Source organism: Oncorhynchus mykiss, unplaced genomic scaffold (genome assembly GCF_013265735.2).
Source record: "Oncorhynchus mykiss isolate Arlee unplaced genomic scaffold, USDA_OmykA_1.1 un_scaffold_406, whole genome shotgun sequence".
In the NCBI taxonomy this organism is placed as follows: Eukaryota; Metazoa; Chordata; class Actinopteri; order Salmoniformes; family Salmonidae; genus Oncorhynchus; species Oncorhynchus mykiss.
In genome coordinates this window covers 77,501-96,111 of record NW_023493853.1, presented here as the reverse complement: position 1 = coordinate 96,111, position 18,611 = coordinate 77,501, and the positions used below count along the sequence as shown (strand labels likewise).

Here is an 18,611-nt window from a genome sequence, read left to right as displayed (position 1 = left end):
TACAAATTATGGCTACAGTATATGCAATTTCTTCCACTTTTTGAGTGACACAAAGATGCTTATCTAAATGGTGGAAATGCAACAGCTGTTAATCAGGCTCACTTTGACTTTACATAGTGCACCAAGAGATAGTTTCTCGCTTACGGCCACACCGGCCTGAGTACGCCTGATCTCGTCCGATCTCGGAAGCTAAGCAGGGTCGGGCCTGGTTAGTACTTGAATGGGAGACCGCCTGGGAATACCAGGTGCTGTAAGCTTTTTGTCACTGCCTTGTGGAATTTCAACTCTTTGTCCGTTTTTTCCCACAAGGCTGAAATATGTGCCCTCGCTTTGAAATAAGTAAGCAAGGTTAGTTTGTATTTCATCCAACAATCTGTGCTACAAATTATGGCTACAGTATATGCAATTTCTTCCACTTTTTGAGTGACACAAAGATGCTTATCTAAATGGTGGAAATGCAACAGCTGTTAATCAGGCTCACTTTGACTTTACATAGTGCACCAAGAGATAGTTTCTCGCTTACGGCCACACCGGCCTGAGTACGCCTGATCTCGTCCGATCTCGGAAGCTAAGCAGGGTCGGGCCTGGTTAGTACTTGAATGGGAGACCGCCTGGGAATACCAGGTGCTGTAAGCTTTTTGTCACTGCCTTGTGGAATTTCAACTCTTTGTCCGTTTTTTCCCACAAGGCTGAAATATGTGCCCTCGCTTTGAAATAAGTAAGCAAGGTTAGTTTGTATTTCATCCAACAATCTGTGCTACAAATTATGGCTACAGTATATGCAATTTCTTCCACTTTTTGAGTGACACAAAGATGCTTATCTAAATGGTGGAAATGCAACAGCTGTTAATCAGGCTCACTTTGACTTTACATAGTGCACCAAGAGATAGTTTCTCGCTTACGGCCACACCGGCCTGAGTACGCACCTGTTGATGGGTAATTGACGCACGTGTGAGTGATTGCGCTGAGACTGAGTGTTTGCTCTAGAGAGTTTGTGTTGGAGTTTTGAGCTTTTTGAAGTACAATTTCTTTTTTGTAAATTGATTAAGTTAGATTTATAGTTTGGGGTTGTTCCCCGGCAGCATATTGCTGTTTGGGGGACTTTCCTCCTGTCGTTATTCGGATGGATACAATGGCTTTGACCAACGCTGGAAAAAAGACTACGAACAAAGGAAACATGGATAATGGCGCTGCAGCAAGACAGGCGCAAAAATATGAAAATAATTTAACAGTGGCTGTTGAAATTATGGGAGAAGAGAAGATTACAATGATGGAGGTATTGAGAGGGATTAAAGAAGTTTGTGGACTGGTCTGCGGCTGTCGGGTCAAAGATGAAAAGCGATTTGAAGTGACGCTGTCAAGTGCGAGAGGGAAAGAAAAACTGATGGATGGATTTAAAATCCGGAGCTGTCGAATCATGGCAAAGGATCTATCGCTGGATGAGATGGTTGTATCCTTCTTAAACCTCCCAGTATATATTACAGACGAGGACATCACAGAGCGGCTAAGAGCATGGGGTGTGTCTGCTATATCGCCGGTGAAAAGGCGCTACTGGCCGGGGACGGACATTGCTGATGGGACGCGCTTCTGTAAAGTTAGGTTCACAGACACTGTGCGCTCGTTGCCATATTCTGCCAAATTTGAAACGTTGGAAGGGGCTGAGTACTTCAGAGTAATACACGATCGGCAGGTCAAGGTCTGTAGGCTGTGTATCCAGCCAGGGCACGTACTACGAGAGTGCCCTGATTTCGTATGTCATAAGTGTGGTGAGCAGGGGCATTACGCACGAGAGTGCAAAGGGAGGAGAGAGCGAGGTTGTGTTGGATGCGGGAGGGGTGTAGCGCAGTGCTCCTGTCCCCATGGGGAAGGTGCTCAGGACTGGGCATCACAGGATTTCAGCGCAAATAGTGTCGTGGAGGAGAACGAGGTGGAGGAAGCTGGGGAGGAAATTGGCATGAGTGAGCAACCCCAGGGAGAGAAGGAGGACGAAGAACAGAGGCAGCCAGAGGAGGAAGTGGAGACGGAGCCTTGTACTGAAGGAAGGGAGGCACCCAAGGATGGAGGGATAAGCTCAAGCCTAGACGATGTGGAGTTGGAGGGCGATCCACGGGGAGAGGGGGGCTCCTCTAGGGAGGTGGATACTGCAAGGGATGACTCTCGCAAACGTAAAGAGTTTGAAGAAGAACTGACGGAGGAAGAGAGGGAGAGCTTACGGATTTGGAGGTTGGAGAATAAAAGGAACATGATAATTAAGAAGAAAAAGAAGATGGATGGTTGATCATTGAGGACTAGGAGGGAGGCTGGAGTTGGTGGATGCCTTCTCTGCGGATGTGTTGTGTCTTAGGGAGACTCATTGGACTGAGCAGTGTATGGGTGAAATAAGGCAGAGATGGAATGGACAAATGTACGTGAGTAGAGGTGCTGTGCGGGCATGTGGGGTAGCTATTTTGGTAAAACATAGTTATGTCTAATTTAAATGATGTGCAGATACTGTGGGTAGAATGGGGATGTATAGGTCTAAGCAGGAGGATTTAGAGAGTGTGTTTATGAAGGATTGTGGATTTATTACTGTGGGGGAGGATGGTGGTTTGGTGCATGGGGTTTGATGTGTAAAGTTTAAGAGATATTCAGTAAACATTTTGAAGGAATTGTTTTGAGAATGTCTTAGGTTCTACTTGATAAGGAGGTGATTTGAAACCCTCTATTCTTATGGAATTTGGTTTAACAAAGTATTGTATGCAAATGGTTGTATAATCTTGGTTTTGGTATATTCATTAATTTGGCTTTCTGATTGATTTGACAGGGGGTGAATTGTGTGCCTGCCAATGTCTAGTATTGTGTTGATTAAAATGGTTTGTGTATTTTGTTGATTACAATGGTTTGTGTATATTAAATTTGTATGTAATGTAAATGAGAATTTTGATAATAAAAAAAAATAATAATAAAAAAAAAAAAAAAAAAAGTACGCCTGATCTCGTCCGATCTCGGAAGCTAAGCAGGGTCGGGCCTGGTTAGTACTTGGATGGGAGACCGCCTGGGAATACCAGGTGCTGTAAGCTTTTTGTCACTGCCTTGTGGAATTTCAACTCTTTGTCCGTTTTTTCCCACAAGGCTGAAATATGTGCCCTCGCTTTGAAATAAGTAAGCAAGGTTAGTTTGTATTTCATCCAACAATCTGTGCTACAAATTATGGCTACAGTATATGCAATTTCATCCATTTTTTGAGATTGCTTTTCGCTTACGGCCACACCGGCCTGAGTACGCCTGATCTCGTCCGATCTCGGAAGCTAAGCAGGGTCGGGCCTGGTTAGTTCTTGGATGGGAGACCGCCTGGGAATACCAGGTGCTGTAAGCTTTTTGTCACTGCCCAGTGGAATTTCAACTCTTTGTCCGTTTTTTCCCACAAGGCTTAAATATGTGCCCTCGCTTTGAAATAAGTAAGCAAGGTTAGTTTGTATTTCATCCAACAATCTGTGCTACAAATTATGGCTACAGTATATGCAATTTCTTCCACTTTTTGAGTGACACAAAGATGCTTATCTAAATGGTGGAAATGCAACAGCTGTTAATCAGGCTCACTTTGACTTTACATAGTGCACCAAGAGATAGTTTCTCGCTTACGGCCACACCGGCCTGAGTACGCCTGATCTCGTCCGATCTCGGAAGCTAAGCAGGGTCGGGCCTGGTTAGTACTTGGATGGGAGACCGCCTGGGAATACCAGGTGCTGTAAGCTTTTTGTCACTGCCTTGTGGAATTTCAACTCTTTGTCCGTTTTTTCCCACAAGGCTGAAATATGTGCCCTCGCTTTGAAATAAGTAAGCAAGGTTAGTTTGTATTTCATCCAACAATCTGTGCTACAAATTATGGCTACAGTATATGCAATTTCATCCACTTTTTGAGATTGCCTTTCGCTTACGGCCACACCGGCCTGAGTACGCCTGATCTCGTCCGATCTCGGAAGCTAAGCAGGGTCGGGCCTGGTTAGTACTTGGATGGGAGACCGCCTGGGAATACCAGGTGCTGTAAGCTTTTTGTCACTGCCTTGTGGAATTTCAACTCTTTGTCCGTTTTTTCCCACAAGGCTGAAATATGTGCCCTCGCTTTGAAATAAGTAAGCAAGGTTAGTTTGTATTTCATCCAACAATCTGTGCTACAAATTATGGCTACAGTATATGCAATTTCTTCCACTTTTTGAGTGACACAAAGATGCTTATCTAAATGGTGGAAATGCAACAGCTGTTAATCAGGCTCACTTTGACTTTACATAGTGCACCAAGAGATAGTTTCTCGCTTACGGCCACACCGGCCTGAGTACGCCTGATCTCGTCCGATCTCGGAAGCTAAGCAGGGTCGGGCCTGGTTAGTACTTGGATGGGAGACCGCCTGGGAATACCAGGTGCTGTAAGCTTTTTGTCACTGCCTTGTGGAATTTCAACTCTTTGTCCGTTTTTTCCCACAAGGCTGAAATATGTGCCCTCGCTTTGAAATAAGTAAGCAAGGTTAGTTTGTATTTCATCCAACAATCTGTGCTACAAATTATGGCTACAGTATATGCAATTTCATCCACTTTTTGAGATTGCCTTTCGCTTACGGCCACACCGGCCTGAGTATGCCTGATCTCGTCCGATCTTGGAAGCTAAGCAGGGTCGGGCCTGGTTAGTACTTGGATGGGAGACCGCCTGGGAATACCAGGTGCTGTAAGCTTTTTGTCACTGCCTTGTGGAATTTCAACTCTTTGTCCGTTTTTTCCCACAAGGCTGAAATATGTGCCCTCGCTTTGAAATAAGTAAGCAAGGTTAGTTTGTATTTCATCCAACAATCTGTGCTACAAATTATGGCTACAGTATATGCAATTTCTTCCACTTTTTGAGTGACACAAAGATGCTTATCTAAATGGTGGAAATGCAACAGCTGTTAATCAGGCTCACTTTGACTTTACATAGTGCACCAAGAGATAGTTTCTCGCTTACGGCCACACCGGCCTGAGTACGCCTGATCTCGTCCGATCTCGGAAGCTAAGCAGGGTCGGGCCTGGTTAGTACTTGGATGGGAGACCGCCTGGGAATACCAGGTGCTGTAAGCTTTTTGTCACTGCCTTGTGGAATTTCAACTCTTTGTCCGTTTTTTCCCACAAGGCTGAAATATGTGCCCTCGCTTTGAAATAAGTAAGCAAGGTTAGTTTGTATTTCATCCAACAATCTGTGCTACAAATTATGGCTACAGTATATGCAATTTCATCCACTTTTTGAGATTGCCTTTCGCTTACGGCCACACCGGCCTGAGTATGCCTGATCTCGTCCGATCTTGGAAGCTAAGCAGGGTCGGGCCTGGTTAGTACTTGGATGGGAGACCGCCTGGGAATACCAGGTGCTGTAAGCTTTTTGTCACTGCCTTGTGGAATTTCAACTCTTTGTCCGTTTTTTCCCACAAGGCTGAAATATGTGCCCTCGCTTTGAAATAAGTAAGCAAGGTTAGTTTGTATTTCATCCAACAATCTGTGCTACAAATTATGGCTACAGTATATGCAATTTCTTCCACTTTTTGAGTGACACAAAGATGCTTATCTAAATGGTGGAAATGCAACAGCTGTTAATCAGGCTCACTTTGACTTTACATAGTGCACCAAGAGATAGTTTCTCGCTTACGGCCACACCGGCCTGAGTACGCCTGATCTCGTCCGATCTCGGAAGCTAAGCAGGGTCGGGCCTGGTTAGTACTTGAATGGGAGACCGCCTGGGAATACCAGGTGCTGTAAGCTTTTTGTCACTGCCTTGTGGAATTTCAACTCTTTGTCCGTTTTTTCCCACAAGGCTGAAATATGTGCCCTCGCTTTGAAATAAGTAAGCAAGGTTAGTTTGTATTTCATCCAACAATCTGTGCTACAAATTATGGCTACAGTATATGCAATTTCTTCCACTTTTTGAGTGACACAAAGATGCTTATCTAAATGGTGGAAATGCAACAGCTGTTAATCAGGCTCACTTTGACTTTACATAGTGCACCAAGAGATAGTTTCTCGCTTACGGCCACACCGGCCTGAGTACGCCTGATCTCGTCCGATCTCGGAAGCTAAGCAGGGTCGGGCCTGGTTAGTACTTGAATGGGAGACCGCCTGGGAATACCAGGTGCTGTAAGCTTTTTGTCACTGCCTTGTGGAATTTCAACTCTTTGTCCGTTTTTTCCCACAAGGCTGAAATATGTGCCCTCGCTTTGAAATAAGTAAGCAAGGTTAGTTTGTATTTCATCCAACAATCTGTGCTACAAATTATGGCTACAGTATATGCAATTTCTTCCACTTTTTGAGTGACACAAAGATGCTTATCTAAATGGTGGAAATGCAACAGCTGTTAATCAGGCTCACTTTGACTTTACATAGTGCACCAAGAGATAGTTTCTCGCTTACGGCCACACCGGCCTGAGTACGCACCTGTTGATGGGTAATTGACGCACGTGTGAGTGATTGCGCTGAGACTGAGTGTTTGCTCTAGAGAGTTTGTGTTGGAGTTTTGAGCTTTTTGAAGTACAATTTCTTTTTTGTAAATTGATTAAGTTAGATTTATAGTTTGGGGTTGTTCCCCGGCAGCATATTGCTGTTTGGGGGACTTTCCTCCTGTCGTTATTCGGATGGATACAATGGCTTTGACCAACGCTGGAAAAAAGACTACGAACAAAGGAAACATGGATAATGGCGCTGCAGCAAGACAGGCGCAAAAATATGAAAATAATTTAACAGTGGCTGTTGAAATTATGGGAGAAGAGAAGATTACAATGATGGAGGTATTGAGAGGGATTAAAGAAGTTTGTGGACTGGTCTGCGGCTGTCGGGTCAAAGATGAAAAGCGATTTGAAGTGACGCTGTCAAGTGCGAGAGGGAAAGAAAAACTGATGGATGGATTTAAAATCCGGAGCTGTCGAATCATGGCAAAGGATCTATCGCTGGATGAGATGGTTGTATCCTTCTTAAACCTCCCAGTATATATTACAGACGAGGACATCACAGAGCGGCTAAGAGCATGGGGTGTGTCTGCTATATCGCCGGTGAAAAGGCGCTACTGGCCGGGGACGGACATTGCTGATGGGACGCGCTTCTGTAAAGTTAGGTTCACAGACACTGTGCGCTCGTTGCCATATTCTGCCAAATTTGAAACGTTGGAAGGGGCTGAGTACTTCAGAGTAATACACGATCGGCAGGTCAAGGTCTGTAGGCTGTGTATCCAGCCAGGGCACGTACTACGAGAGTGCCCTGATTTCGTATGTCATAAGTGTGGTGAGCAGGGGCATTACGCACGAGAGTGCAAAGGGAGGAGAGAGCGAGGTTGTGTTGGATGCGGGAGGGGTGTAGCGCAGTGCTCCTGTCCCCATGGGGAAGGTGCTCAGGACTGGGCATCACAGGATTTCAGCGCAAATAGTGTCGTGGAGGAGAACGAGGTGGAGGAAGCTGGGGAGGAAATTGGCATGAGTGAGCAACCCCAGGGAGAGAAGGAGGACGAAGAACAGAGGCAGCCAGAGGAGGAAGTGGAGACGGAGCCTTGTACTGAAGGAAGGGAGGCACCCAAGGATGGAGGGATAAGCTCAAGCCTAGACGATGTGGAGTTGGAGGGCGATCCACGGGGAGAGGGGGGCTCCTCTAGGGAGGTGGATACTGCAAGGGATGACTCTCGCAAACGTAAAGAGTTTGAAGAAGAACTGACGGAGGAAGAGAGGGAGAGCTTACGGATTTGGAGGTTGGAGAATAAAAGGAACATGATAATTAAGAAGAAAAAGAAGATGGATGGTTGATCATTGAGGACTAGGAGGGAGGCTGGAGTTGGTGGATGCCTTCTCTGCGGATGTGTTGTGTCTTAGGGAGACTCATTGGACTGAGCAGTGTATGGGTGAAATAAGGCAGAGATGGAATGGACAAATGTACGTGAGTAGAGGTGCTGTGCGGGCATGTGGGGTAGCTATTTTGGTAAAACATAGTTATGTCTAATTTAAATGATGTGCAGATACTGTGGGTAGAATGGGGATGTATAGGTCTAAGCAGGAGGATTTAGAGAGTGTGTTTATGAAGGATTGTGGATTTATTACTGTGGGGGAGGATGGTGGTTTGGTGCATGGGGTTTGATGTGTAAAGTTTAAGAGATATTCAGTAAACATTTTGAAGGAATTGTTTTGAGAATGTCTTAGGTTCTACTTGATAAGGAGGTGATTTGAAACCCTCTATTCTTATGGAATTTGGTTTAACAAAGTATTGTATGCAAATGGTTGTATAATCTTGGTTTTGGTATATTCATTAATTTGGCTTTCTGATTGATTTGACAGGGGGTGAATTGTGTGCCTGCCAATGTCTAGTATTGTGTTGATTAAAATGGTTTGTGTATTTTGTTGATTACAATGGTTTGTGTATATTAAATTTGTATGTAATGTAAATGAGAATTTTGATAATAAAAAAAAATAATAATAAAAAAAAAAAAAAAAAAAGTACGCCTGATCTCGTCCGATCTCGGAAGCTAAGCAGGGTCGGGCCTGGTTAGTACTTGGATGGGAGACCGCCTGGGAATACCAGGTGCTGTAAGCTTTTTGTCACTGCCTTGTGGAATTTCAACTCTTTGTCCGTTTTTTCCCACAAGGCTGAAATATGTGCCCTCGCTTTGAAATAAGTAAGCAAGGTTAGTTTGTATTTCATCCAACAATCTGTGCTACAAATTATGGCTACAGTATATGCAATTTCATCCACTTTTTGAGATTGCCTTTCGCTTACGGCCACACCGGCCTGAGTATGCCTGATCTCGTCCGATCTTGGAAGCTAAGCAGGGTCGGGCCTGGTTAGTACTTGGATGGGAGACCGCCTGGGAATACCAGGTGCTGTAAGCTTTTTGTCACTGCCTTGTGGAATTTCAACTCTTTGTCCGTTTTTTCCCACAAGGCTGAAATATGTGCCCTCGCTTTGAAATAAGTAAGCAAGGTTAGTTTGTATTTCATCCAACAATCTGTGCTACAAATTATGGCTACAGTATATGCAATTTCTTCCACTTTTTGAGTGACACAAAGATGCTTATCTAAATGGTGGAAATGCAACAGCTGTTAATCAGGCTCACTTTGACTTTACATAGTGCACCAAGAGATAGTTTCTCGCTTACGGCCACACCGGCCTGAGTACGCCTGATCTCGTCCGATCTCGGAAGCTAAGCAGGGTCGGGCCTGGTTAGTACTTGGATGGGAGACCGCCTGGGAATACCAGGTGCTGTAAGCTTTTTGTCACTGCCTTGTGGAATTTCAACTCTTTGTCCGTTTTTTCCCACAAGGCTGAAATATGTGCCCTCGCTTTGAAATAAGTAAGCAAGGTTAGTTTGTATTTCATCCAACAATCTGTGCTACAAATTATGGCTACAGTATATGCAATTTCATCCACTTTTTGAGATTGCCTTTCGCTTACGGCCACACCGGCCTGAGTATGCCTGATCTCGTCCGATCTTGGAAGCTAAGCAGGGTCGGGCCTGGTTAGTACTTGGATGGGAGACCGCCTGGGAATACCAGGTGCTGTAAGCTTTTTGTCACTGCCTTGTGGAATTTCAACTCTTTGTCCGTTTTTTCCCACAAGGCTGAAATATGTGCCCTCGCTTTGAAATAAGTAAGCAAGGTTAGTTTGTATTTCATCCAACAATCTGTGCTACAAATTATGGCTACAGTATATGCAATTTCTTCCACTTTTGGAGTGACACAAAGATGCTTATCTAAATGGTGGAAATGCAACAGCTGTTAATCAGGCTCACTTTGACTTTACATAGTGCACCAAGAGATAGTTTCTCGCTTACGGCCACACCGGCCTGAGTACGCCTGATCTCGTCCGATCTCGGAAGCTAAGCAGGGTCGGGCCTGGTTAGTACTTGAATGGGAGACCGCCTGGGAATACCAGGTGCTGTAAGCTTTTTGTCACTGCCTTGTGGAATTTCAACTCTTTGTCCGTTTTTTCCCACAAGGCTGAAATATGTGCCCTCGCTTTGAAATAAGTAAGCAAGGTTAGTTTGTATTTCATCCAACAATCTGTGCTACAAATTATGGCTACAGTATATGCAATTTCTTCCACTTTTTGAGTGACACAAAGATGCTTATCTAAATGGTGGAAATGCAACAGCTGTTAATCAGGCTCACTTTGACTTTACATAGTGCACCAAGAGATAGTTTCTCGCTTACGGCCACACCGGCCTGAGTACGCCTGATCTCGTCCGATCTCGGAAGCTAAGCAGGGTCGGGCCTGGTTAGTACTTGAATGGGAGACCGCCTGGGAATACCAGGTGCTGTAAGCTTTTTGTCACTGCCTTGTGGAATTTCAACTCTTTGTCCGTTTTTTCCCACAAGGCTGAAATATGTGCCCTCGCTTTGAAATAAGTAAGCAAGGTTAGTTTGTATTTCATCCAACAATCTGTGCTACAAATTATGGCTACAGTATATGCAATTTCTTCCACTTTTTGAGTGACACAAAGATGCTTATCTAAATGGTGGAAATGCAACAGCTGTTAATCAGGCTCACTTTGACTTTACATAGTGCACCAAGAGATAGTTTCTCGCTTACGGCCACACCGGCCTGAGTACGCACCTGTTGATGGGTAATTGACGCACGTGTGAGTGATTGCGCTGAGACTGAGTGTTTGCTCTAGAGAGTTTGTGTTGGAGTTTTGAGCTTTTTGAAGTACAATTTCTTTTTTTGTAAATTGATTAAGTTAGATTTATAGTTTGGGGTTGTTCCCCGGCAGCATATTGCTGTTTGGGGGACTTTCCTCCTGTCGTTATTCGGATGGATACAATGGCTTTGACCAACGCTGGAAAAAAGACTACGAACAAAGGAAACATGGATAATGGCGCTGCAGCAAGACAGGCGCAAAAATATGAAAATAATTTAACAGTGGCTGTTGAAATTATGGGAGAAGAGAAGATTACAATGATGGAGGTATTGAGAGGGATTAAAGAAGTTTGTGGACTGGTCTGCGGCTGTCGGGTCAAAGATGAAAAGCGATTTGAAGTGACGCTGTCAAGTGCGAGAGGGAAAGAAAAACTGATGGATGGATTTAAAATCCGGAGCTGTCGAATCATGGCAAAGGATCTATCGCTGGATGAGATGGTTGTATCCTTCTTAAACCTCCCAGTATATATTACAGACGAGGACATCACAGAGCGGCTAAGAGCATGGGGTGTGTCTGCTATATCGCCGGTGAAAAGGCGCTACTGGCCGGGGACGGACATTGCTGATGGGACGCGCTTCTGTAAAGTTAGGTTCACAGACACTGTGCGCTCGTTGCCATATTCTGCCAAATTTGAAACGTTGGAAGGGGCTGAGTACTTCAGAGTAATACACGATCGGCAGGTCAAGGTCTGTAGGCTGTGTATCCAGCCAGGGCACGTACTACGAGAGTGCCCTGATTTCGTATGTCATAAGTGTGGTGAGCAGGGGCATTACGCACGAGAGTGCAAAGGGAGGAGAGAGCGAGGTTGTGTTGGATGCGGGAGGGGTGTAGCGCAGTGCTCCTGTCCCCATGGGGAAGGTGCTCAGGACTGGGCATCACAGGATTTCAGCGCAAATAGTGTCGTGGAGGAGAACGAGGTGGAGGAAGCTGGGGAGGAAATTGGCATGAGTGAGCAACCCCAGGGAGAGAAGGAGGACGAAGAACAGAGGCAGCCAGAGGAGGAAGTGGAGACGGAGCCTTGTACTGAAGGAAGGGAGGCACCCAAGGATGGAGGGATAAGCTCAAGCCTAGACGATGTGGAGTTGGAGGGCGATCCACGGGGAGAGGGGGGCTCCTCTAGGGAGGTGGATACTGCAAGGGATGACTCTCGCAAACGTAAAGAGTTTGAAGAAGAACTGACGGAGGAAGAGAGGGAGAGCTTACGGATTTGGAGGTTGGAGAATAAAAGGAACATGATAATTAAGAAGAAAAAGAAGATGGATGGTTGATCATTGAGGACTAGGAGGGAGGCTGGAGTTGGTGGATGCCTTCTCTGCGGATGTGTTGTGTCTTAGGGAGACTCATTGGACTGAGCAGTGTATGGGTGAAATAAGGCAGAGATGGAATGGACAAATGTACGTGAGTAGAGGTGCTGTGCGGGCATGTGGGGTAGCTATTTTGGTAAAACATAGTTATGTCTAATTTAAATGATGTGCAGATACTGTGGGTAGAATGGGGATGTATAGGTCTAAGCAGGAGGATTTAGAGAGTGTGTTTATGAAGGATTGTGGATTTATTACTGTGGGGGAGGATGGTGGTTTGGTGCATGGGGTTTGATGTGTAAAGTTTAAGAGATATTCAGTAAACATTTTGAAGGAATTGTTTTGAGAATGTCTTAGGTTCTACTTGATAAGGAGGTGATTTGAAACCCTCTATTCTTATGGAATTTGGTTTAACAAAGTATTGTATGCAAATGGTTGTATAATCTTGGTTTTGGTATATTCATTAATTTGGCTTTCTGATTGATTTGACAGGGGGTGAATTGTGTGCCTGCCAATGTCTAGTATTGTGTTGATTAAAATGGTTTGTGTATTTTGTTGATTACAATGGTTTGTGTATATTAAATTTGTATGTAATGTAAATGAGAATTTTGATAATAAAAAAAAATAATAATAAAAAAAAAAAAAAAAAAAGTACGCCTGATCTCGTCCGATCTCGGAAGCTAAGCAGGGTCGGGCCTGGTTAGTACTTGGATGGGAGACCGCCTGGGAATACCAGGTGCTGTAAGCTTTTTGTCACTGCCTTGTGGAATTTCAACTCTTTGTCCGTTTTTTCCCACAAGGCTGAAATATGTGCCCTCGCTTTGAAATAAGTAAGCAAGGTTAGTTTGTATTTCATCCAACAATCTGTGCTACAAATTATGGCTACAGTATATGCAATTTCATCCATTTTTTGAGATTGCTTTTCGCTTACGGCCACACCGGCCTGAGTACGCCTGATCTCGTCCGATCTCGGAAGCTAAGCAGGGTCGGGCCTGGTTAGTTCTTGGATGGGAGACCGCCTGGGAATACCAGGTGCTGTAAGCTTTTTGTCACTGCCCAGTGGAATTTCAACTCTTTGTCCGTTTTTTCCCACAAGGCTTAAATATGTGCCCTCGCTTTGAAATAAGTAAGCAAGGTTAGTTTGTATTTCATCCAACAATCTGTGCTACAAATTATGGCTACAGTATATGCAATTTCTTCCACTTTTTGAGTGACACAAAGATGCTTATCTAAATGGTGGAAATGCAACAGCTGTTAATCAGGCTCACTTTGACTTTACATAGTGCACCAAGAGATAGTTTCTCGCTTACGGCCACACCGGCCTGAGTACGCCTGATCTCGTCCGATCTCGGAAGCTAAGCAGGGTCGGGCCTGGTTAGTACTTGGATGGGAGACCGCCTGGGAATACCAGGTGCTGTAAGCTTTTTGTCACTGCCTTGTGGAATTTCAACTCTTTGTCCGTTTTTTCCCACAAGGCTGAAATATGTGCCCTCGCTTTGAAATAAGTAAGCAAGGTTAGTTTGTATTTCATCCAACAATCTGTGCTACAAATTATGGCTACAGTATATGCAATTTCATCCACTTTTTGAGATTGCCTTTCGCTTACGGCCACACCGGCCTGAGTACGCCTGATCTCGTCCGATCTCGGAAGCTAAGCAGGGTCGGGCCTGGTTAGTACTTGGATGGGAGACCGCCTGGGAATACCAGGTGCTGTAAGCTTTTTGTCACTGCCTTGTGGAATTTCAACTCTTTGTCCGTTTTTTCCCACAAGGCTGAAATATGTGCCCTCGCTTTGAAATAAGTAAGCAAGGTTAGTTTGTATTTCATCCAACAATCTGTGCTACAAATTATGGCTACAGTATATGCAATTTCTTCCACTTTTTGAGTGACACAAAGATGCTTATCTAAATGGTGGAAATGCAACAGCTGTTAATCAGGCTCACTTTGACTTTACATAGTGCACCAAGAGATAGTTTCTCGCTTACGGCCACACCGGCCTGAGTACGCCTGATCTCGTCCGATCTCGGAAGCTAAGCAGGGTCGGGCCTGGTTAGTACTTGGATGGGAGACCGCCTGGGAATACCAGGTGCTGTAAGCTTTTTGTCACTGCCTTGTGGAATTTCAACTCTTTGTCCGTTTTTTCCCACAAGGCTGAAATATGTGCCCTCGCTTTGAAATAAGTAAGCAAGGTTAGTTTGTATTTCATCCAACAATCTGTGCTACAAATTATGGCTACAGTATATGCAATTTCATCCACTTTTTGAGATTGCCTTTCGCTTACGGCCACACCGGCCTGAGTATGCCTGATCTCGTCCGATCTTGGAAGCTAAGCAGGGTCGGGCCTGGTTAGTACTTGGATGGGAGACCGCCTGGGAATACCAGGTGCTGTAAGCTTTTTGTCACTGCCTTGTGGAATTTCAACTCTTTGTCCGTTTTTTCCCACAAGGCTGAAATATGTGCCCTCGCTTTGAAATAAGTAAGCAAGGTTAGTTTGTATTTCATCCAACAATCTGTGCTACAAATTATGGCTACAGTATATGCAATTTCATCCACTTTTTGAGATTGCCTTTCGCTTACGGCCACACCGGCCTGAGTATGCCTGATCTCGTCCGATCTTGGAAGCTAAGCAGGGTCGGGCCTGGTTAGTACTTGGATGGGAGACCGCCTGGGAATACCAGGTGCTGTAAGCTTTTTGTCACTGCCTTGTGGAATTTCAACTCTTTGTCCGTTTTTTCCCACAAGGCTGAAATATGTGCCCTCGCTTTGAAATAAGTAAGCAAGGTTAGTTTGTATTTCATCCAACAATCTGTGCTACAAATTATGGCTACAGTATATGCAATTTCATCCACTTTTTGAGATTGCCTTTCGCTTACGGCCACACCGGCCTGAGTACGCCTGATCTCGTCCGATCTCGGAAGCTAAGCAGGGTCGGGCCTGGTTAGTACTTGGATGGGAGACCGCCTGGGAATACCAGGTGCTGTAAGCTTTTTGTCACTGCCTTGTGGAATTTCAACTCTTTGTCCGTTTTTTCCCACAAGGCTGAAATATGTGCCCTCGCTTTGAAATAAGTAAGCAAGGTTAGTTTGTATTTCATCCAACAATCTGTGCTACAAATTATGGCTACAGTATATGCAATTTCATCCACTTTTTGAGATTGCCTTTCGCTTACGGCCACACCGGCCTGAGTACGCCTGATCTCGTCCGATCTCGGAAGCTAAGCAGGGTCGGGCCTGGTTAGTACTTGGATGGGAGACCGCCTGGGAATACCAGGTGCTGTAAGCTTTTTGTCACTGCCTTGTGGAATTTCAACTCTTTGTCCGTTTTTTCCCACAAGGCTGAAATATGTGCCCTCGCTTTGAAATAAGTAAGCAAGGTTAGTTTGTATTTCATCCAACAATCTGTGCTACAAATTATGGCTACAGTATATGCAATTTCTTCCACTTTTTGAGTGACACAAAGATGCTTATCTAAATGGTGGAAATGCAACAGCTGTTAATCAGGCTCACTTTGACTTTACATAGTGCACCAAGAGATAGTTTCTCGCTTACGGCCACACCGGCCTGAGTACGCCTGATCTCGTCCGATCTCGGAAGCTAAGCAGGGTCGGGCCTGGTTAGTACTTGGATGGGAGACCGCCTGGGAATACCAGGTGCTGTAAGCTTTTTGTCACTGCCTTGTGGAATTTCAACTCTTTGTCCGTTTTTTCCCACAAGGCTGAAATATGTGCCCTCGCTTTGAAATAAGTAAGCAAGGTTAGTTTGTATTTCATCCAACAATCTGTGCTACAAATTATGGCTACAGTATATGCAATTTCATCCACTTTTTGAGATTGCCTTTCGCTTACGGCCACACCGGCCTGAGTATGCCTGATCTCGTCCGATCTTGGAAGCTAAGCAGGGTCGGGCCTGGTTAGTACTTGGATGGGAGACCGCCTGGGAATACCAGGTGCTGTAAGCTTTTTGTCACTGCCTTGTGGAATTTCAACTCTTTGTCCGTTTTTTCCCACAAGGCTGAAATATGTGCCCTCGCTTTGAAATAAGTAAGCAAGGTTAGTTTGTATTTCATCCAACAATCTGTGCTACAAATTATGGCTACAGTATATGCAATTTCATCCACTTTTTGAGATTGCCTTTCGCTTACGGCCACACCGGCCTGAGTACGCCTGATCTCGTCCGATCTCGGAAGCTAAGCAGGGTCGGGCCTGGTTAGTACTTGGATGGGAGACCGCCTGGGAATACCAGGTGCTGTAAGCTTTTTGTCACTGCCTTGTGGAATTTCAACTCTTTGTCCGTTTTTTCCCACAAGGCTGAAATATGTGCCCTCGCTTTGAAATAAGTAAGCAAGGTTAGTTTGTATTTCATCCAACAATCTGTGCTACAAATTATGGCTACAGTATATGCAATTTCATCCACTTTTTGAGATTGCCTTTCGCTTACGGCCACACCGGCCTGAGTACGCCTGATCTCGTCCGATCTCGGAAGCTAAGCAGGGTCGGGCCTGGTTAGTACTTGGATGGGAGACCGCCTGGGAATACCAGGTGCTGTAAGCTTTTTGTCACTGCCCAGTGGAATTTCAACTCTTTGTCCGTTTTTTCCCACAAGGCTTAAATATGTGCCCTCGCTTTGAAATAAGTAAGCAAGGTTAGTTTGTATTTCATCCAACAATCTGTGCTACAAATTATGGCTACAGTATATGCAATTTCTTCCACTTTTTGAGTGACACAAAGATGCTTATCTAAATGGTGGAAATGCAACAGCTGTTAATCAGGCTCACTTTGACTTTACATAGTGCACCAAGAGATAGTTTCTCGCTTACGGCCACACCGGCCTGAGTACGCCTGATCTCGTCCGATCTCGGAAGCTAAGCAGGGTCGGGCCTGGTTAGTACTTGGATGGGAGACCGCCTGGGAATACCAGGTGCTGTAAGCTTTTTGTCACTGCCTTGTGGAATTTCAACTCTTTGTCCGTTTTTTCCCACAAGGCTGAAATATGTGCCCTCGCTTTGAAATAAGTAAGCAAGGTTAGTTTGTATTTCATCCAACAATCTGTGCTACAAATTATGGCTACAGTATATGCAATTTCATCCACTTTTTGAGATTGCCTTTCGCTTACGGCCACACCGGCCTGAGTATGCCTGATCTCGTCCGATCTCGGAAGCTAAGCAGGGTCGGGCCTGGTTAGTACTTGGATGGGAGACCGCCTGGGAATACCAGGTGCTGTAAGCTTTTTGTCACTGCCTTGTGGAATTTCAACTCTTTGTCCGTTTTTTCCCACAAGGCTGAAATATGTGCCCTCGCTTTGAAATAAGTAAGCAAGGTTAGTTTGTATTTCATCCAACAATCTGTGCTACAAATTATGGCTACAGTATATGCAATTTCATCCACTTTTTGAGATTGCCTTTCGCTTACGGCCACACCGGCCTGAGTACGCCTGATCTCGTCCGATCTCGGAAGCTAAGCAGGGTCGGGCCTGGTTAGTACTTGGATGGGAGACCGCCTGGGAATACCAGGTGCTGTAAGCTTTTTGTCACTGCCTTGTGGAATTTCAACTCTTTGTCCGTTTTTTCCCACAAGGCTGAAATATGTGCCCTCGCTTTGAAATAAGTAAGCAAGGTTAGTTTGTATTTCATCCAACAATCTGTGCTACAAATTATGGCTACAGTATATGCAATTTCATCCACTTTTTGAGATTGCCTTTCGCTTACGGCCACACCGGCCTGAGTATGCCTGATCTCGTCCGATCTCGGAAGCTAAGCAGGGTCGGGCCTGGTTAGTACTTGGATGGGAGACCGCCTGGGAATACCAGGTGCTGTAAGCTTTTTGTCACTGCCTTGTGGAATTTCAACTCTTTGTCCGTTTTTTCCCACAAGGCTGAAATATGTGCCCTCGCTTTGAAATAAGTAAGCAAGGTTAGTTTGTATTTCATCCAACAATCTGTGCTACAAATTATGGCTACAGTATATGCAATTTCATCCACTTTTTGAGATTGCCTTTCGCTTACGGCCACACCGGCCTGAGTACGCCTGATCTCGTCCGATCTCGGAAGCTAAGCAGGGTCGGGCCTGGTTAGTACTTGGATGGGAGACCGCCTGGGAATACCAGGTGCTGTAAGCTTTTTGTCACTGCCTTGTGGAATTTCAACTCTTTGTCCGTTTTTTCCCACAAGGCTGAAATATGTGCCCTCGCTTTGAAATAAGTAAGCAAGGTTAGTTTGTATTTCATCCAACAATCTGTGCTACAAATTATGGCTACAGTATATGCAATTTCATCCACTTTTTGAGATTGCCTTTCGCTTACGGCCACACCGGCCTGAGTACGCCTGATCTCGTCCGATCTCGGAAGCTAAGCAGGGTCGGGCCTGGTTAGTACTTGGATGGGAGACCGCCTGGGAATACCAGGTGCTGTAAGCTTTTTGTCACTGCCTTGTGGAATTTCAACTCTTTGTCCGTTTTTTCCCACAAGGCTGAAATATGTGCCCTCGCTTTGAAATAAGTAAGCAAGGTTAGTTTGTATTTCATCCAACAATCTGTGCTACAAATTATGGCTACAGTATATGCAATTTCTTCCACTTTTTGAGTGACACAAAGATGCTTATCTAAATGGTGGAAATGCAACAGCTGTTAATCAGGCTCACTTTGACTTTACAT

General features: G+C 44.9%; 34 non-coding genes across 34 annotated transcripts; all 34 read left to right on the top strand.

The window, feature by feature from the left end:
* The first annotated feature begins 138 nt into the window (after positions 1-138).
* On the top strand, positions 139-257 carry LOC118955677. The gene has a single exon (XR_005045468.1). It is a non-coding gene; the product is annotated as a 5S ribosomal RNA (ribosomal RNA).
* Positions 258-517: 260 nt separating this feature from the next.
* Positions 518-636, top strand: LOC118955676. Its single transcript, XR_005045467.1, has one exon. It is a non-coding gene; the product is annotated as a 5S ribosomal RNA (ribosomal RNA).
* A 2,600-nt stretch (positions 637-3,236) lies between these two features.
* Positions 3,237-3,355, top strand: LOC118955747. Its single transcript, XR_005045537.1, has one exon. It is a non-coding gene; the product is annotated as a 5S ribosomal RNA (ribosomal RNA).
* Positions 3,356-3,615: 260 nt separating this feature from the next.
* Positions 3,616-3,734, top strand: LOC118955644. The gene has a single exon (XR_005045435.1). It is a non-coding gene; the product is annotated as a 5S ribosomal RNA (ribosomal RNA).
* A 177-nt stretch (positions 3,735-3,911) lies between these two features.
* Positions 3,912-4,030, top strand: LOC118955643. The gene has a single exon (XR_005045434.1). It is a non-coding gene; the product is annotated as a 5S ribosomal RNA (ribosomal RNA).
* Positions 4,031-4,290: 260 nt separating this feature from the next.
* Positions 4,291-4,409, top strand: LOC118955642. The gene has a single exon (XR_005045433.1). It is a non-coding gene; the product is annotated as a 5S ribosomal RNA (ribosomal RNA).
* Positions 4,410-4,586: 177 nt separating this feature from the next.
* On the top strand, positions 4,587-4,705 carry LOC118955786. The gene has a single exon (XR_005045576.1). It is a non-coding gene; the product is annotated as a 5S ribosomal RNA (ribosomal RNA).
* A 260-nt stretch (positions 4,706-4,965) lies between these two features.
* LOC118955641 lies at positions 4,966-5,084 on the top strand. The gene has a single exon (XR_005045432.1). It is a non-coding gene; the product is annotated as a 5S ribosomal RNA (ribosomal RNA).
* Positions 5,085-5,261: 177 nt separating this feature from the next.
* Positions 5,262-5,380, top strand: LOC118955785. Its single transcript, XR_005045575.1, has one exon. It is a non-coding gene; the product is annotated as a 5S ribosomal RNA (ribosomal RNA).
* Positions 5,381-5,640: 260 nt separating this feature from the next.
* LOC118955675 lies at positions 5,641-5,759 on the top strand. The gene has a single exon (XR_005045466.1). It is a non-coding gene; the product is annotated as a 5S ribosomal RNA (ribosomal RNA).
* A 260-nt stretch (positions 5,760-6,019) lies between these two features.
* On the top strand, positions 6,020-6,138 carry LOC118955674. Its single transcript, XR_005045465.1, has one exon. It is a non-coding gene; the product is annotated as a 5S ribosomal RNA (ribosomal RNA).
* Positions 6,139-8,738: 2,600 nt separating this feature from the next.
* Positions 8,739-8,857, top strand: LOC118955784. The gene has a single exon (XR_005045574.1). It is a non-coding gene; the product is annotated as a 5S ribosomal RNA (ribosomal RNA).
* A 260-nt stretch (positions 8,858-9,117) lies between these two features.
* LOC118955640 lies at positions 9,118-9,236 on the top strand. Its single transcript, XR_005045431.1, has one exon. It is a non-coding gene; the product is annotated as a 5S ribosomal RNA (ribosomal RNA).
* Positions 9,237-9,413: 177 nt separating this feature from the next.
* Positions 9,414-9,532, top strand: LOC118955783. The gene has a single exon (XR_005045573.1). It is a non-coding gene; the product is annotated as a 5S ribosomal RNA (ribosomal RNA).
* Positions 9,533-9,792: 260 nt separating this feature from the next.
* On the top strand, positions 9,793-9,911 carry LOC118955673. The gene has a single exon (XR_005045464.1). It is a non-coding gene; the product is annotated as a 5S ribosomal RNA (ribosomal RNA).
* A 260-nt stretch (positions 9,912-10,171) lies between these two features.
* Positions 10,172-10,290, top strand: LOC118955672. Its single transcript, XR_005045463.1, has one exon. It is a non-coding gene; the product is annotated as a 5S ribosomal RNA (ribosomal RNA).
* A 2,601-nt stretch (positions 10,291-12,891) lies between these two features.
* LOC118955745 lies at positions 12,892-13,010 on the top strand. The gene has a single exon (XR_005045535.1). It is a non-coding gene; the product is annotated as a 5S ribosomal RNA (ribosomal RNA).
* A 260-nt stretch (positions 13,011-13,270) lies between these two features.
* On the top strand, positions 13,271-13,389 carry LOC118955639. The gene has a single exon (XR_005045430.1). It is a non-coding gene; the product is annotated as a 5S ribosomal RNA (ribosomal RNA).
* A 177-nt stretch (positions 13,390-13,566) lies between these two features.
* On the top strand, positions 13,567-13,685 carry LOC118955638. The gene has a single exon (XR_005045429.1). It is a non-coding gene; the product is annotated as a 5S ribosomal RNA (ribosomal RNA).
* Positions 13,686-13,945: 260 nt separating this feature from the next.
* Positions 13,946-14,064, top strand: LOC118955637. The gene has a single exon (XR_005045428.1). It is a non-coding gene; the product is annotated as a 5S ribosomal RNA (ribosomal RNA).
* Positions 14,065-14,241: 177 nt separating this feature from the next.
* On the top strand, positions 14,242-14,360 carry LOC118955782. Its single transcript, XR_005045572.1, has one exon. It is a non-coding gene; the product is annotated as a 5S ribosomal RNA (ribosomal RNA).
* A 177-nt stretch (positions 14,361-14,537) lies between these two features.
* On the top strand, positions 14,538-14,656 carry LOC118955781. The gene has a single exon (XR_005045571.1). It is a non-coding gene; the product is annotated as a 5S ribosomal RNA (ribosomal RNA).
* A 177-nt stretch (positions 14,657-14,833) lies between these two features.
* On the top strand, positions 14,834-14,952 carry LOC118955636. Its single transcript, XR_005045427.1, has one exon. It is a non-coding gene; the product is annotated as a 5S ribosomal RNA (ribosomal RNA).
* A 177-nt stretch (positions 14,953-15,129) lies between these two features.
* Positions 15,130-15,248, top strand: LOC118955635. The gene has a single exon (XR_005045426.1). It is a non-coding gene; the product is annotated as a 5S ribosomal RNA (ribosomal RNA).
* Positions 15,249-15,508: 260 nt separating this feature from the next.
* LOC118955633 lies at positions 15,509-15,627 on the top strand. The gene has a single exon (XR_005045424.1). It is a non-coding gene; the product is annotated as a 5S ribosomal RNA (ribosomal RNA).
* Positions 15,628-15,804: 177 nt separating this feature from the next.
* Positions 15,805-15,923, top strand: LOC118955780. Its single transcript, XR_005045570.1, has one exon. It is a non-coding gene; the product is annotated as a 5S ribosomal RNA (ribosomal RNA).
* A 177-nt stretch (positions 15,924-16,100) lies between these two features.
* On the top strand, positions 16,101-16,219 carry LOC118955632. The gene has a single exon (XR_005045423.1). It is a non-coding gene; the product is annotated as a 5S ribosomal RNA (ribosomal RNA).
* A 177-nt stretch (positions 16,220-16,396) lies between these two features.
* Positions 16,397-16,515, top strand: LOC118955631. Its single transcript, XR_005045422.1, has one exon. It is a non-coding gene; the product is annotated as a 5S ribosomal RNA (ribosomal RNA).
* A 260-nt stretch (positions 16,516-16,775) lies between these two features.
* Positions 16,776-16,894, top strand: LOC118955630. The gene has a single exon (XR_005045421.1). It is a non-coding gene; the product is annotated as a 5S ribosomal RNA (ribosomal RNA).
* Positions 16,895-17,071: 177 nt separating this feature from the next.
* LOC118955697 lies at positions 17,072-17,190 on the top strand. Its single transcript, XR_005045488.1, has one exon. It is a non-coding gene; the product is annotated as a 5S ribosomal RNA (ribosomal RNA).
* Positions 17,191-17,367: 177 nt separating this feature from the next.
* On the top strand, positions 17,368-17,486 carry LOC118955629. The gene has a single exon (XR_005045420.1). It is a non-coding gene; the product is annotated as a 5S ribosomal RNA (ribosomal RNA).
* Positions 17,487-17,663: 177 nt separating this feature from the next.
* Positions 17,664-17,782, top strand: LOC118955696. The gene has a single exon (XR_005045487.1). It is a non-coding gene; the product is annotated as a 5S ribosomal RNA (ribosomal RNA).
* Positions 17,783-17,959: 177 nt separating this feature from the next.
* LOC118955628 lies at positions 17,960-18,078 on the top strand. Its single transcript, XR_005045419.1, has one exon. It is a non-coding gene; the product is annotated as a 5S ribosomal RNA (ribosomal RNA).
* Positions 18,079-18,255: 177 nt separating this feature from the next.
* Positions 18,256-18,374, top strand: LOC118955627. Its single transcript, XR_005045418.1, has one exon. It is a non-coding gene; the product is annotated as a 5S ribosomal RNA (ribosomal RNA).
* Positions 18,375-18,611: the final 237 nt, after the last annotated feature.